Source organism: Cydia splendana, chromosome 1, assembly GCF_910591565.1.
Source record: "Cydia splendana chromosome 1, ilCydSple1.2, whole genome shotgun sequence".
Taxonomy (NCBI): Eukaryota; Metazoa; Arthropoda; class Insecta; order Lepidoptera; family Tortricidae; genus Cydia; species Cydia splendana.
The window spans coordinates 25,219,445-25,233,108 of record NC_085960.1 but is presented as its reverse complement, the minus strand read 5'-3'; the positions used below and the strand labels follow the sequence as shown (position 1 = coordinate 25,233,108).

The window sequence follows — 13,664 nt, the reverse complement described above, 5'->3', positions numbered from 1 at the left end:
GTTAAAAACAAAGCAGATTGCAAAATATTTAGGAACTACTCTTCATTTTTAGTGTGTTATATAGTCATACAGTCCGTTAATTCTCAGAATGACCTTCGGATTTTAGAAAGATACATCGGGTATCGGCGGTAACACGCGAAGGTGAGACTGCTGTTCTGCTTTCTTATTAACTCACAATAAGTTTTAAACTTACTGCAAAAAGTTAACGATACCTATTGTCTCAATGTAAAATAAACCCTAATTTAATAACTTTATGCTTAATATTCGGTGGATGACTATATTGCGATATGACTTTTTGTCATATCGCAATAATCTAAATAATCTAAATAAAATAGAATCAGAATTTGAAATTCGTCCGGAGGTAATTTGAAAATAGAACGTCACACCGTCATTTACTACTTCTGGTGGAAATTATATAGAGTTGTAATACCAGTCACATATTTCAATTCATAGGTAAAATTATAAATTTTTATGTATGTATTAAATATTTACCTACTACTTATGGTGGTATTAACTACTCTATATAGTTTAAGGCTGAAAAGACGACTGCACTCTTTGGGTGTTGGATTGCAACTAAATCAGTTAGCCACTGTCATTTTCTATTTCGCGATTACGCCCAATTTTACCCGAAAAACGAAGGTCATTCTGAGACTTAACGGACTGTACTCATAAGTCTAAAGAATATAGAAAGGCTACAAATATAATGACCACCAAAAAATACTTTGGTACCCTAAATAAAAAAATCATGCTTACCAAAAAAAAATACTGAACACCAAAAAAATAAGGCCTAAAAATACAAAAGTACCACCGTTTTTATTACGACTGCCATTCTAATTGTATTCAAATACCAAATATATTGAATGACCACCAAAAATCATTAATGATCACCAAATCTTGGAGACCAAATTAATGCGATATTTTCACCTAAATAAACCACTATGATTACCAAAAAATGTATACATATTACCAAATAAAGTAAACTGATGCCAAAATTACTAGCCCCTCCCGCTCAACCCCCCGTACCACGTACCACATACCTACCTAACCTAACCTACTTTTGTAGTAGCATTTCGTTATGCTACTAGAAAAGTAAGTTAAACTGCTATGCTATCAGTTAAGTGGGTTAGGTTAGGTTAGCACTGTGACCCTTACAGAAACGAAGTGGTACTATAAAAGTAGGTTAGGTTAGGTTTGAACTGCGACCTTTACAGAAACGAAATGCTACTATAAAATTGGGTTAGGTTAGGTTAGAACTGCGATCCTCACAGAACCGAAATGCTACTAGAAAAGTGGGTTAGGTTAGGTTTCAACTGCGACCCATACAGATACGAAATACTACTAGAAAAGTGGGTTAGGTTAGATTTGAACTGCTACCCATACAGAAACGAAATGCTACTAGAAAAGTGGGTTAGGTTAGGTTTGAACTGCGACCCTTACAGAACCAAACTGCTATTAGAAAAGTGGATTAGGTTAGGTTTGAATTGCGACCCTTACAGAAACCAAATGCTACTAGAAAAATGGGTTAGGTTAGGTTTGAACTGCGATCCTTACAGAAACTAATGCTACTGGAATAGTGGGTTAGGTTAGGTTTCAACTGCGACCGATACAGAAAATAAATGCTACTAGAAAAGTAGGTTAGGTTAGATTTGAACTGCGGCCCTTACAGAAAAGAAATGCTATCAGAAAAGTGGGTTAGGTTAGGTTTGAATTGCGACCCTTACAGAAACCAAATACTATAAGAAAAATGGGTTAGGTTAGGTTTGAACTGCGACCCTTACAGAAAAGAAATGCTACTGGAAAAGTGGGTTAGGTTAGGTTTGAACTGCGACTCTTACAGAAAAGATATGCTACTACAAAAGTGGGTTAGGTTAGGTTTGAACTGCGACCCTTACAGAAAGAAATGCTACTAGAAAAGTGGGTTAGGTTAGGTTTGAACTGCGACCCATAAAGTAACGAAATGCTACTAGAAAAGTGGGTTAGGTTAGGTTAGAACTGCGACTGTTACAGAAATAAAATGCTACTAGAAAAAGGTGACGAAGTGAGTAATTAATTTAATAGTATTATATTAAACATTTGCACATTTTTTATAAAAAAGTGGTTACAATTTTGGTCATTTACTATTTTTGGGTTTACAATGATTATTTTGGAGTAATTTGCTTTAATAGAATAGCAAGATTTAAAAATTTGGTTATAATTTTACATTAAAATGGAGTTCTAATTTTGGTGGTCATTTACTATTTTTGGGTTTAGAATGATTATTTTTGTGTCATTTTCTTTAATAGGATAGGAAGATTAAAAAATTTGGTTATCATTTCACATTAAAATGGGGTTTGAAATTTGGTAATCATTTACTATTTTTGGGTTAATAATGATTATAGTTTGGTGTCATTTCCGTTAAAAGGATAGTAAAATGTAATAAAATTGGTAATCATTTCACATTAAAATGGTGTTATAATTTTGGTGATCATTCATTATTTTAGGGTGGTAAAATATATTTTTTTGGTATTAAATTTTACTAAATCTGGTGATCAGTTAAATAGCAGCCATATAGAAATGTCCTCGTATGCGTAGAGCTCGTTTAAACTAATTTTGTACCGACTTGATTAGAACAAAATGAAGCAGTGTGATAATCAACGTCATATTTTCAATGGAATTTGACATTAAGAGACTTGGTCTTAATTGCTAGTTTAGGAATTAAATTTAATTGGTGTATGTGAAGTGCCCAATCCGCATTGGGCTAGCGTGGGGACTATAGCCCCAGCCCTCTCGCGCATGAGAGGAGGCCTGTACCCAGCAGTGTGACGTATATAGGCTGAATTATTATTATTATAAATTTTACTTAAGCCTATCTACTTGTGAAATAAATGATGCGGTTAATTAAAAAATTTAGAAGTCATTTCGATTATAGTAAGACAGTTTGCTAAACTGTTTTAAGTTTGCCTGTTTCTTAAAATATATATCTCTTTGTTAATAAATATTTTGTCTTTTTCTCGGAATACATAAGATAGTTACAAATAAGGACCTAAACGTAAAGGGATTTGAACTTTTCAGCTAGGGTATTTTTTTAAACTTTATTATATTATATTATTGCACGATATAAAATTATACAAATGGCGTACCTACTTAAAGCCTTGAGCCATTCTCTACTATGAAACCATTGGGTCAAACAGAAACTCAAATTTAAATCAAGAATGATAAAAATACGAAATAATATACTATTACCTAAGTATACATATTTACTTAGTACAAAGGACAAGTTTTTCACACCTCAATACTCACGTTTTATTACAAAAGTCACTTATTTATCGCTGAAACGCTACAACGTAGTCGAATCTGAAATGGGAAACGGAAACCTATATAATAGTATCGTAAATAAGGACAATTTAAATAAAATATACGCTTAGAGATCGGAGCAAGGTTGTAGTTGAGAATACGCACTGAGCAGCGATAAAATTTATCGTCACTCGCGCGACATCTGGTGCCACCCTCTGCAACTACGACTTAAAGCACAAGCGATCGCGATTCTGAAGATAAGTAATTCAGCAAGGAAACCATCAAGTGACTACCTCGTTTAGTATTTATTCTTCATGATCTTACCTAGTACTCACAAGTTCATATAAAATTTACAGAAATTGAGGTACAAAAAAATAATAACCGGACAATGACCTTCGCTCAGCGCTGACATTAAAGAAAAACATAATAATTATTTTATATGGTCTTACCGTTAGATGTAAATATCATTGGAATCATATTTAATAGCGTTTGCTAATATTCGGTGTTATTTTAAAGTGTAAGGATTCTGTTGATGCCTAAATAGTCAACTAAAATATTAACGTCTATCGATAGAGATCCTAGCGGAGATATAATAGCGGTGGTGGCCGAGTGGATATGACGTCCGACTTTCAATCCGGAGGTCGCGGGTTCAAATCCTGGCTCGTACCAATGAGTTTTTCGGAACTTATGTACGAAATATCATTTGATATTTACCACTAGCTTTTCGGTGAAGGAAAACATCGTGAGGAAACCTGCATACATCTGCGAAGAAATTCAAAGGTGTATGTGAAGTCCCCAATCCGCATTGGGCTAGCGTGGGGACTTATAGCCCAAGCCCTCTCGCGCATGAGAGGAGGCCTGTGCCCAGCAGTGGGACGTGTATATAGGCTGAAATGATGATGATGAATGATGATAGAGATCCAGGCTAATGTAGCATTTAGAGGTGTAACTAGCGACTGGTGCGGTTAACCGGTCAGTAAACCGTTTTTGTCGCTCGCTTCAGCTTGTATCTTATTCTGCCATTGGAAAGACGAGCGCAAGCTGTTTCTGGGTACCTACTCAATATTCAGAAGAATAAAACCTTCACAATTTCATTGTGTACATGGAAGTTTACTTATCTATGCAAAGAATTACCTACCGTTCTAGGGGGCGCAGAAATGGATTTTTTTGTGGGAGTATCACACTCAACGCACTCATAACACATGGGAGAGGAAAGTAATAAAAACGTAGGTAATTTTATGTTACACATATTTGGATTTATCAACGTAATTTTTTTCATATGCATACGTAAGCAGGTAGGAACCTACAATGCTTACATATGTATATATGCACACTGCAAGTAGTTCTGTAAATGTGTCTATAAGTTTATTATGAGGCAGTTGTCATTTGGATAAAGATAATATTTTGTACATTGTATATTTTATTTATGTGTTTCATATACTACATCTACATTACACCAGGGCCTGTGAAAACAGTGCCGAAGCAGCAGCAAATGTCATTGAATTCCTTCCTCACACAAACTTAAGTGTTTTAAACTATTTTAAATATTGCATCTTTAGTATTGCAGATATATTTAACCAATGCCCCTGTAAATTTTATTAATAATTAAAACAAAAATATCTCGCTTGAAAGTCAAATTCAAATTAACAGACGACTCCTGCTGCTCCTGCTGCGATAAGACAACATTCGAATACACTTTTGCATATTAATTAAAAACTGCGCGAAAAAATATTAAAAAGGAAATGAAAATACAAGGCATTTTTATGCAAAAACTCTGCCCAAAGTTAAAAGCAATAACGCAAATGGGTAAAATATGCAATGACTTGCGTAATGCAATGTATGTGTTTAAATATTAGTGTCCGACCGAAGGTTCGGTTTCGGTTTCGGTTTCGGCCAGTTTCGGCCAAAAAATCATGTTTCGGCTGGAGTTTCGGTTTCGGCCAAAAACCGGCCGAACCTTTCGGCCGGGCCGAAACTTACGAAATGGTACTTCGGACAAAGACCAAAAGTTGGGGAATAAGTAGGACAACAATATTAATACCTACATATACTGATTCATGTATTGTATAGGTACAGAGATTAATTGGTTTATTATAAAATACAATTCCACTAATGAGGGCGCCACTGGACGATCGACGCAGTCTTAAGAGGCTGTCAATACCTATAACGCGCACACTGTCTAATTGTATCGGAGTGAATGAGATCGCATTGTCGCATGTTACTGGGTCCTGGGCAAGAGAATAAGAAAACTCATCATCTTCCTCGCGTGATACCGGAATTTTTGCCGAGCCGTGGCAATAGGAATGGGCCTGCCTGGCCTGGGGTCCAATTGACAACTAATCCCAAGAATTGGCGTAGGCACTAGTTTTTACGAAAGCGACTGCCATCAGACTGATATTCTAACCCAGAGAGTAAACTAGGCCTTATCGGGACTAGTCCGGCTTCCTCACGATGTTTTTCCTTCACCGAAAAGCAAATAGTAAATATCAAATGATATTTCGTATATAAGTTCCGAAAAACTCATTGGTCCGAGCCGGGGTTTGTACCTGCGACTTTCGGATTGAAAGTCGCACGCTCTTACCGCTAGGCCACCAGCACTTAAGGAAATAATAAGAAAACTATTGTAATAAAAATAAACGTGGATTATTTGTGTAATATTACTCGTTAACGGTTTAGGTATAAATATTTACACATTGTGATTTAAATTTCAGATACATAAGTCAAAAAAATAAAGACATTAGAACCGTTTAATGGTAATTTTAAGCAGGGCCGGATTAAGCATGTCGGGGCCCACAATATCAGGTCGGCCCGAGTCGAACGATGTCTTTTTCGCACTTATTCAGTAATTTTCCTACATACCTCTAATGGCAAATTTTAAGCGAGGCTAAAGGCTACGGTCAACTAGTGCCGCAAAGTTGATTTTCTGAATAGTTTATATTTTGCGAGGCTGAACAGTTGACAATTTATTAAAACGAAGAAAAAACTCTTAAGTGTCCCCAGTACAGTTTATCATACGAATGCTCGACCTTAGCCTCACTTTTTACCTCAATTTACCATTGGTTTGTGTTCCACATGTCCTCTACATCAGCTTAGCATTTAGCCTCGCTGCGCCATGCTCGACCTGCGGTCTCGCTTTTTAATACAATGGACATTGGTTGGAGTCTGTGCTCAACTACTTATCCTGAAGCCTGAAGCACGACTTTGACTTCGCATGAAAGTTCGACTCACTGGGGAACTTCGGACTATTAGGCCCAGTTAAAGATCGGTACCCGGCCTTGCGATATTTGTGAACAAAAAATTTCGCGCTCGCTGCGCTCGCGTTTATGGTTGGTTTTTTTAGTTAACCCTATATCTACATGTTAGCTTAACTGGTGAATGAATAGAGTTAGACCAAGAAAATTCTACAATGATTTTGATAGCAGTGCAACTAGTGCAATAGTACATTATATACCTAGGGAGGTAAATTCGTAAATGCTCCAGATCGCAGGTGTGATCCATAAATATGCGATCTGGGGCTTTACGAATTACCGCCCGTGGTTTGTATAAAGTTTTACGTCTTGCCTTGGCCAGGAAGTGAGATTTTCTTCCCGTCCTGTGGGAAGAAAATCCCACTTATGGGCCTAGGGTGACGTAAATGTTATTTATACGTCATAATTTCATAGAAGTTTTGACGTTTAAAATAACACGTGCACTGCGTGTGTTATCAAAATCGACGCAGAATTATCTTGGTCTAACTCTAGTAATTTTCTTAAAAAACTGCTTAAGTAACATCAATTTCAAAGACATTGGGTGTTGACACCCCATAATATGTGTGTAAAAGCGGTTTTATACATTTCTTCAACTATTTTAACAAATCTACAAAAGGTTCGGTTTCGGTTTCGGTTTCGGCCGAAACTAGAGCCAAAGCCGAACATTCGGTTTCGGTTTCGGTTTCGGCAAAAAAACATGTTTCGGTCGGACACTATTAAATATGAATATGTAAAAATTGAAAAATATCTAAGTTCTTACAGGCAAGAGCAATTTCATTTATTTGACTGGTTAGACTTAGTTAATGACAGCGTTTTACACAAAAAATAAAACGCTAATTAAATAACTTACCATATTCGGAACCTAATAATAATATTGAGAATGGCAACACTGCGTAGTCGGTCGTGTTGTCCTTTTCTAGCATATACGTCCTTCTCTCTCCCACACTCCCACCACTCAGGCAGGTTGCTTTGACAGTTAAACAAGGCAATTTTTCAAGTCATTGTCTCAAAATTATTCATATTTACACCAGGCAGGATTAAAACATTAGGTTCCGAATATGGTAAGTTATTTAATTAGCGTTTTATTTTTTGTGTAAAACGCTGTCATTAAACAACTGTACCGATATTCGGAACCTAATAATAATATTGAGACGTGTTTGTTATCGCCTGGTGGTGGGAAGACGCCAAGCCAATGTGATTATACATGTAGTTATTATGTATATGTAATATTATTATATTACGAGTGTTTAATTAATTATGTAGTACACCCTTTATTTTAACACTTGTGAGGAGAGAGGTATTGAGTAAAGCATACATTTTGATATAAAATTATATTATGATACTAACTTTACATTTTATATATGTACTTAATGTAGGTACTTATAAATTTTCAAAGAGGATAACTGAGTCACCACAAGGGTGCTATACTTAATTATATGTATGTGAAACTAGGTAAAAGAAGATGAGATTTTAAGTCAGTCTACTCTTCAAGGAGCATACAACATCTGTGATAAGGAGTGATGTAATTAAAATATGAAGAGATAAGAATTATTTATAAAGTACTCGAGTAGTTTTTATTTATAACTCCCAATTATTAACAAATTTGATAATAATTATCTAGTAAAGTAAGGAGTTGCAGGAATATAACAAGGACAAGACCTTTCTTATTTCCAAAATCTCTCGGGATTAAGTAGACGAATATTGTACATATTCGTTATATCACTATCACTACCCACAAAGTTAGTATTGGGTACCTACTTACTAAAATGTCATAGGGAATTACTGAATTCCTTTCATGACTGTGAGCCAATGTGAGCTATATACTTGGTTATAGCTATAAAATGCATTTAATCCTTTGTACGCTTTACTAACGCGAACGCGTTACACGTTGCGCGTTGTACGTAAACAAACCTTACTTAAAATTGTGAAGGTTACTTTGAGAGCTTAAGCCATAACATAACACTCATGTTGGCACGACTAGTAATGATAATGACACTTTTTGGTGCTCTTGGCGTTCAAATGGTTAATATAGAAATGCCACAGAACCTTATCAATGATATTTGTATAGGTGCAGGCTCATTCTGATTATTCATGTTTAGCTATCATCAAGTGACCTAAATTGTACTCATTAATTTCTATATATGCAGTAAGTTTACCTTATCTGGTGCCTACTAGTAGACATAAGCTTGATTGGTTCTGAACGCTTAAGTGGCTTAATTTATGTAAAGCATTTATAGACATTGCATAGTTCTGAATATTCAGTTTCCTCTTTCCAGTGTGTAAATTATTAAGAATAAGGTACTTAATTCGAAACCTTAGCTCATCGCATGTGTTTTAACCAAAATGCAGATTTGTGTGTTTATTTAGTGATTTTACATTATTTGCAATAACTGTGCGGAACCATGGGGTCCCCGACCTTTTGCCGGGCACCCGTGGGCCCAAAGCCAACAGTGCAGAGGCCCTTTAAGAGGGACCTATTTCATCCAATGCTAGAGTCAACACTTTGTCGAATTTATTTGATATTTATGTATACTTATCCTCCTTATGAACTAAGGATAACTGTAACTTTTTGATATCAAGTATACGCAGAATTGTCAATTATTTTATATTCTGAAATTATAATATTACTGGATTTGGGCCAGTGTGCCTTTGTATACTATATCTCTGGCCTACGATATAGGCTAGTCTATTAACATCCCGCCTCCTGGAAGGCAGTATACAGACTTCTTAGATATATATTCACGGTAGCGCTAAGTGTGTGGACCTAGTTTTCCGACACTTGACTGCATGAGATTATTGTGAACATTTTTTTTTTTTTTTTTTTTTTTCAGGGCTCGAGCAAGAAGGGTACCTAGATAGGTTGAGGTCCTTAAATTGTGGATTTGGTAGGAGCAAGATACAGACGGGGTGTAAATTAATTAATCCACCATGTTTCAAGATTTTTGTTCATTGATGCCTTCCGTTTACACTGTACAGACAGACTAACACTTTGGCAGAGTTTTGCTAACATATAATAAATGACTGCATTTGTTTGGGTGTACATGTTCCACATCAAAGACATATTTATATATTTCAATCTATTTTTGAAAAGTTCGCGTTTCAAAATAGTTTCGCCTTTTCGCAAGGCGTGCTCCTGTTTCCCTATTTTATTGTGCAAAGTGAACAGTATCACAATGTTATAATTATGTATAAATAGAGAACTAGAGGGTCATGCCCTAGACGTGACCGCCCAGAAGTTGTGCTAGAACCGTTCGTGCAAACCATTCAGTCACTGTTTTTAAAAACCTTTTTGTAGTGGGTACATTCCACGGTCTTAAATTTGTTAAACGTGTAGTATCAAACTATGACAAGTCATGATAAGTGAATTAAGTGATAACAGTATCTAGTCGGTGCATAGAAGCACTTGCCCTTGAGGTTAGGGCATGGGTAGTTTAAAATAAACTTAATCCGTGCATAGGAGCACTTACGATACAGGTGGTTTAAAACTTCCTGGGTCACAATACAGACACAAGGTGTAAAATACATAATTGATAAACGCCCGTCAGGCCAGTTTTGTATATTTTATTTCAAACATGCTTGTGCAGCACCGCCAGCACATGATAATTTTCCTATACCATGGCAGTCAGGGATATAATAGTTAAATAGGTAGGTAACCTTGGTCATGTTGTGTACATAGGTAGGTACTCGTAACTTAACGTAACATGTTAACTGAAAGTCTAGTGCTCTCGAGGCAAATATAATTTATGCAACTGTGAGCTGCTCTTACATTGTGATCATATGTATTTATTTCTAGTCTGCCTTAGCAGGCCTAGACTTCAAAGGTTTTTTAGATATTCATAGGGCCGTTAATCGGACCCTTTGTACACCTTGAGCAGGCTGTTTGTTTCACACCATGAGAAATATAATTTGAATTATATTGTAAACATAGCTTATTTCAGAATGGAACCGTAAGCACTGTCGTGAGCTTACATAGTCTGATTAAATTAGAGTCCACAGATTGTCTGGACCTTGGTGGATTGACCACTCCTGATTCTAATTATCAATTTTCTGCCTGGGCTTATAATCGAAATTAGGTGACTAAATCTCTTAGTATTCTCTATGCCGCCCAACTTATGAGGCTAAGCGTCTCCAGACCACAATTTTATAATAGGGTGCAAAGATTTTTTTTCATCTTTAAAAGAAAAATGAGTCGAAATAGGCCTGGAATCTTAGGTTATTTTATACCTTATAATTTTAGAAATGTAATGTAAATGGAAAGCAATTTTCACTTTTACCACAATTAATTAGCCCAATTTTGGGCTTAGCCAATAGGGTGTTTGGGACCCTTTTAGAATAGATTGGTAAACAAAAATGAAAACTAATAACAAAGCCTTGCCTATTTCGACTGATTTTGTTAGAACCCTTTTTACTTTCTCTAAAAGGAGATATTTACAAATTCATTTTTGTAATATTTTTCTGATTGTGGCTTACTTGCTCGCATGTGTTATGACCATATCATTTATATTTCTGTGAATATGTCTGAAATGCCTTGCGCAGGCTTACATAGGTTATAATATTATCATCAATAACTTGACGTCAGTTTGTGAATGAATCAAAGATTCTTTGGCACACCTTACGCAGGTGGAGACATGGCAGGCTTGCGCAGCCTTAGATAGGTACATAATATATTGGTTTCATCACAAATAACTTGACGTTAGTTTGTGAACGAATAAAAGATTTTCTTAGGCACACCTTACGCAGGTGGAACCATAACAGACGTAGGTTTAAGAATATCATTCAAATCGAATACCCTGAGTTTATGGGTAATATTCCCTTAGTTGCGGGTTCCTTGCTCGACAAGGTGAAAGGCTTTATGCAGGCTTTTACAGGCACTTTTAGAAAGTGTCATTCACGGTGACGCGCAGATTTGTCAAAACTAAACTTTAACTCTTCAGTTAACTAATATAATTTGTCAATATGAACCAAACCATGCGTCTTCGTCAATGAATCAATCTAAAGATTCCCGTATCGTTAATGCCAAGTGTACTATTTATGTAGGTAGGTAGGTTTAAGAATTGACCCTCGTGTATGTAGTTACGTAACGATTTAATAATCAAGTTATTCAAATCCAAAATAACACAAGCACATATAGCAACTACATGCAAGAGATATTTTCCTTAACCTTTTAAGCTGTAAGTACCTGCTAAGTTATTTATTTAAGTAGGTACCTACATTTTAACCTACCTACATTTTAACAATTCAAAATTAAATATATAGTTGGAGAGATATAAGTTGGTAGATCAAGAGTGAAATACTTTACGATTTCGCATGTCATTCTTGCGCAGAGCCATGCTAATCTCTCTCTATGTCTAGTCAGATTTAAGTTTATGTACTGCCGAAGTACTCACTTTCCACAAAAATAAATGCAATGTTTGCGATGTAGGTTTGTTCGTTACCTTGTGTCCCTCAGAGCGGAAATAGAAGCCCCGCGAAGGCGGGGCTTCGTCGACTCCTAAGCGGGTACACTTATTTATCAGCAATTTAATTCACAAAAAAAATAATTTTGCAATATTATATTAACCCGGAACGGGATAAAAAGACAAATTGCTGATAGATACTTGGGCAGATAAAACCTACACGTCTATAAACTTCTACCTCAATACATAGGTTCTACTTAACACGTATTAACTATCCGATCCTTTCGTATTCGAAAACACAAATCACTTGAAAACTGAAGGGTATGCCTCCACACATCACCATTTAAGTATTATAATTTCAACCGTTATTATACACACACAAAGATTTAAACTAACAAGACTCGGAAGAGACTTAATGTAGGTATAAAATTAAATTCTAATGGTGACACGTGCACGCTTTACCAGCTCGATGTGTTTTCTAACATATGTGTTTTAGTATTTTCATTGGCATAGCCACGGTGCGCGCAGGCAGCCTTTGAAAACACTTGCACATCACTATTCCGGATCGTTTTTATTTGCTAGATAGTTTATCGGACAACTAAATTTAAATATTTATTTCGAACGGCAAAACCCGTTAGAAACTGTTTTTCAATATAGTCAGCTAAAATGGGGTACAAATTCAAAAACTCACCAGCAGTTTAGCTTCACGACCTTCCAGATGGAAAAACAGCAAGCCAATGACTTGAAAAATTGCCTTGTTTAACTGTCAAAGCAACCTGCCTGAGTGGTGGGAGTGTGGGAGAGAGAAGGACGTATATGCTAGAAAAGGACAATACGACCGACTACGCAGTGTTGCCATTCTCAATATTATTATTAGGTTCCGAATATCGGTACAGTTGTTTAATCTACTATGTGAAATCCTCATGCACTTGGTAAGTATTTCGTTGATGAACACGTCATAAACATGTCTCGTCATTATTTTGATGCCCGCTCGAGTTTCCAACTTCCTCCTACACATGAAAACAAATTAGCCAGTACATGCTGGCGCCAAGGGTTCTCCCAACAGGGCAACCCGAAATGGCTCAGCGTTTTACCCAAAAAAAAGTAAAACGTCAAGCCGTTATGGTCCATCTAGATTCAAACATTTCGCCCCCAGCAGTTAAAATTAAAGCTAATTAACTTTTTAACTTTCCCCTCCGCCAGGGTGCAATTAATACGAAACAAAAGTCAACTTTAGGTGGCCCTAAGGAGTTGACTATGCTCTCTTTAAAATTAAATGTAGGTTTGTTGTTGGACACAGTTTTGAAATTTGTGTCACAGCTGTACTACCATCCTGATTCCCAGAAGATTTTGTTTTGTTTTGCTGGCTGTACAGCATCAAAAGTATGGCGAATGTATTACACGTCAAAGGTCTACCATTCTCTAACCATTTAACAAAAAGACACATGTCTCTAGTCTACATATATGTAGAGCAGTTAGACTATGACAGATACTTTTGAGCGCGAACTGCAGAGATATACATACCTACTATTTTGAAAAGTATTACAAGAGTGGAAGGTTCTTTTAGCGCACTGTTTCATCCGCTACTGTTGCTTCTGACTGTATCTACTTTATTACCACAAATAAATAATTTTATATTCGATTTAACATTATAAACTATTACGTGTTTATAATCACAAAATGCTCTTATAAAATAGTATAATAGAAAATAACCCTTTTCAAATACTTCAATCAAAATCAAAACGCA

General features: G+C 36.0%; 1 non-coding gene across 1 annotated transcript; it reads right to left on the bottom strand.

Annotated features, from left to right (window-relative positions):
- Nucleotides 1-11,800: 11,800 nt before the first annotated feature.
- On the bottom strand, nt 11,801-11,904 carry LOC134798666 (U6 spliceosomal RNA). Its single transcript, XR_010145245.1, has one exon. It is a non-coding gene; the product is annotated as a U6 spliceosomal RNA (small nuclear RNA).
- Between the last annotated feature and the right edge of the window lie 1,760 nt (nt 11,905-13,664).